Consider the following 4,427-nt stretch of genomic DNA (forward strand, 5'->3'; position numbering starts at 1 on the left):
AAAAACATATCAAGTATGTAAGAATAAATGCAGTTCAACCTACCACCTTTATGTTATAGAAACAGGATATGATAAAAAGATAAAAGGCCATTATTTGATAAAGTGAAGTCAATAATAAATATACTTAAAACATTTTAAAAGGTTTTTTTAAATTAGTAATTTAATAATAGTTTACAATATTATAAGATTTCAGGGTTATAGTTTCATATCTCAACCACCACCAGAGTTCAGTCACATAGAGCACCCCCCCACCTCCTTCTCACGTTTTGCCTTTCTCCATCTCACTCTCTTTTTTTTTCTCTCTGTTTTTCATTTTTATTTCTTTTATGTGGGGGCATTGAACTTGGGACCTCAGAGCCTCAGGCTGTAGAGTTTGTTTGCATAATGCCTCCACCCCAGAGCCATTTTATACCCCCACCTCATTCCCTGTCCTGTACTGGTTGGAGTTCTCTAGGACATACATTTTCTCAAGTTCATGACAGAGTTCCCCCGAAGCAGAAGGAACATGAGTGCTTACACAGGTCATGAGGACTCTAATGTCTACAGTGTGACTGCACACAGAATGACATCTTCTATGCAACTTCATTTATCCACTCTTTGTCCCTAGCTGGAACAATGCCTTTCTCACAGTAAAGATGGCACCACGCCAGCCTGAGGGACGTGCTAATTTCAATTCTCATACCCCAGACGAGGTTACCTCATGTTCTATCAGGTTACTCCACCCAACTGTCCTCAAATATCTGGAATAAATATCTCAAATATCTTGTTAATGGCAAAGGGCCTGACTTGTGGGACGTTTGGAACATCATCAAAGTTATGACATTCTGATTTATTTTGTTGTGACCCAGAGGGAAAAAAAAACAGTACATTTGATATTTGATAGTGCCAATACACACACACACACACACACACACACACACACACACACATATCCCCTATAACAACAATTCATCTCATTACATGGGATATGCTAATATTTTCCAAACCATTTAATCTTATTCCATTACAGATAATTATGACTCTTAAGATGAATTTCAAAACTGTGATTCTTCTCTGGAATCACGTATGGAATAGAAATGAAACCCATCTGGGCTGTCTTTTTTTTAATTCATTTTTTAATATTTATTTATTCCCTTTTGTTGCCCTTGTTTTATTGTTGTAATTATTATTGATGTCATTGTTGTTGTATAGGATGGAGACAAATGGAGAGAGGAGGGGTAGACAGACAGTGGGAAAGATAGACACCTGCAAACCTACTTCACCTCCTGTGAAGCGACCCCACTGCAGGTGGGGAGCCTGGGGCTTGAGCTGGGATCATTGGTCTGGTCCTTATGCTTTGCGCCACCTGGCTTAACCCAATGCGCTACCGCTCGACTCCCCAGGACCATGCCTTAAGGGTGTCATCCTTACTTTCAAAGATGCCTTTCTTTCGCCCTTCCTCCCTTCCTTCCTTCCTTCCTCCCTTCCTTCCTTCCTTCCTTCCTTCCTTCCTTCCTTCCTTCCTTCCTTCCTTCCTTCCTTCCTTCCTTCTTTCCTTTCTTTTCTTCCCTTTTGTTGCCCTTATTGTTTTATTGTTGTAGTCATTGGTGTTGTAATTGATGTCATTGTTGGATAGGACAGATAGAAATGGAGAGAGGAGGGGAAGACAGAGAAAGATAGATACCTGCAGACTAGCTTCACTGCCTGTGAAACGACCCCCCTCAAGGGCTCGAACCGGGATCCTTACTCCGCGCCACCTACACTTAACCCGCTGCACTACCACCCAGCTCCCCAAAGATGTCCTTATTTATTTATGAGTGAGAAGAGAGACCCAGAGCATCACTCTGGCAGAATGCAATGCCAACAGTCAAACTTGTTGCACCACGCCTGAATATCTGGCACACTTCGCATTACACAACTTGTTGGACTTCAGGACGTTCATTCTTAAGACACATAGTCTTAGAAGAAGATGCTCTCAAGTGGCAGACCCTGCCATGTCTGAATGATGTCAGCACATGTTATGAAAGATTGGTCCATTTAAATACCTGGGTGTAAGAACACCTGATTGGGCACATGTGTTACAATGTGCAAGGACCTTGATTTGAGCCTTCAGTCCCTACCTGCAGTGGGAAAGCTTTGTGAGTGATTAAGTAGTGCTGATAGTATCTCTCTGTCTCTCTGCCTCCCTCTCTCTCCTTCATTCTCAATTCCTGACTCTGATAAATAAAGATAATAAAAGAAAATGATTTGCCCATTTAAAAACTTTGATGCATCACCATTTTTCTTCAGCATGATAGGCTGAATGAAATTTAAGTTGTAGGAAATGAATATATGATAAAATCATAATGCTTTGGTTAAAAAAAAACAGTTATTTAAGTTTGTTTTAGAAAACATATAGGGTTGTGGTCCAGGAGGTGGCACAGTGGATAAAATGTTGGAGTCTCAAGCATGAGGTCCTGAGTTCTGTCTCTGGCAGCATATGGACCAGAGTGACAGCTGGTTCTGTCTCTCTCCTCCTATCTCTCTCATTAATAAATAAGTTTTAGGACTATTTTAAAAAGAAAAGGTATAGGGTTAAAAAAAAGTGAATGGTGTTAATCTTTACTGACTTGATTGGTGCTCAGTGCTGTACACATTACACATTCTCTTACTTCATCCTTGGGGTTACCCTGAAAAGAAGAATGCCTTATCATTTCACAGATGAGCAAACTGAGGTGCAGTCATGTTTAAGTGATGTATATAACTCTTTAGAGCATGTTGGCGTAGGGGACAGACTCATATGAGTCTGTTTCAAGATAAAACTGGTTCCCGTTCTCCTATATCCTGCTGGCTTCCATAGAATCCTCCACTTTCATTACAATCACAAGCACTCTCTTCCCTGAAAACTTCTGACATTTCTCTGAGAATTCACATGATTGCTCCTGAGTTCAGAGATAGCCTCAGGGTAAGGGAGCAAAGTAACACTACTCAGCTCTGGCTACCAGTGCCTTCTTCCATGCCAAGCTCTGTGCTCTCAGTATTGCATTTTCTTTCCAGCTTGAAAGGAGAGACTTTTGACTCTACTGTGGAATATTTCCTAGGTTAGAAATGGCCTGGTTCTTGGCCTTTCTTAAAACACAGATGCAATTTACAAGAAGACTAGCGATGCCTGAAATTTTTAAACAGAAATTACCTACGAATGCCTTTTATTTTCCCCACCAGGGCTCAAAGCTGGCATGAATCCACTTCTCATGGAAGCCATGTTTTACTTTATAGTTGATTTCACTCAATAGGGCAGAGAGGAATTGAGAGGGGCGGGGGAGGTAGAGAAAGACAAAGAGAATCTGCAGACCTTCTTCACTGCTCATGATACGTTCCCCCTGCAGGTAGGGAGCAAGGACCAGACCCCCAGGCAGCCATAGTACATTATAATGTGTGGCTAAAATGGGTGTTTCATCACCCAGTCCCCTCCTATGACTCCTTCTATATAAAATAGTCTGCTTTTTCGAGGATGAACTTACACCAGCCTCCTACAAAGCTGCACCTCTGTGCTGGACTGTTTGGCTGAGGGAGGGAGAGGTTCTTGGTCAAAGGACAGCAAATAATAGACTGCCTGGTGCCATGGGAGGGGGGGGGTTGGGCAGCATTGCACAGTAGAGCCATGAACTTCAACGTAGAAGGAATGGATCTCTGTGCTGTTGGGGAAACTTGCAAAAAAAAGTATTGAATCCAGATGTGTCTGCTTCTTCATCTGGAACAGGAGCTAAGTTCTGATAGCTACAGAATTGTGCTCACTTCAGCAGCACGTATACTAAAATTGGAACTATAGAGAGAAGATTAGCATGGCCCCTGTGCTGTAGAATTGTCGCATAAGGATTATGCACGTAGAGCAGCCTGTAGTGTTCTTTGATTTCTCTGTAGTTGCTATTACTTCTCTCTCAGGGCATCCAACTATGCTTCTTCCAACTCTTAGTTCTCTTCTTCAAGTCTAGTTTCAGGCTCTGGGTAGACAGGAAGCTTTTATGCGTGCTACCAAAAAGGCTTGTGTATTTCTCATCACTGCAGCTTGAAACCCACTAGACCATCGTTTGTCTGCCTAAAGGTACCTGATTCTTGGGTGTGTTATGTGACTAAGAATGGGCCTAATTGAAAATGTAAAGGCCTTGAGAAAAAAATTAGATGGTAACTCAGAAATGCCCTTGACTCAAATCCTTTGGAGATTTCAATTTTTCTCAGTCTCCTCACTGTCCTTATCATCAAGGACAAGAGGAACATTGTGACTTTTGACTCCACAAGGAGACTGCTAACTAAGAGAACACTCAGAAGCAGAGAGAAAATTCTGATGCTCAGGTAGATAGGGAAAGTGAATTTAAAAAAAAAAGTTCCCCCAGATACCTTTGACTTGAAGATATTGTTGAGGAAGCCTCTGGACATGTGACCTCGAGAGGTCACTTGACTTCAAAAATCTC

General features: G+C 41.7%; 1 pseudogene; it reads left to right on the top strand.

Annotated features, from left to right (window-relative positions):
• Window positions 1-3,745: 3,745 nt before the first annotated feature.
• Window positions 3,746-3,813, top strand: LOC132537888 (U6 spliceosomal RNA; annotated as a pseudogene).
• The last annotated feature ends 614 nt before the right edge of the window (window positions 3,814-4,427 follow it).

The sequence above is a fragment of the Erinaceus europaeus genome, chromosome 3 (genome assembly GCF_950295315.1).
Source record: "Erinaceus europaeus chromosome 3, mEriEur2.1, whole genome shotgun sequence".
Taxonomy (NCBI): Eukaryota; Metazoa; Chordata; class Mammalia; order Eulipotyphla; family Erinaceidae; genus Erinaceus; species Erinaceus europaeus.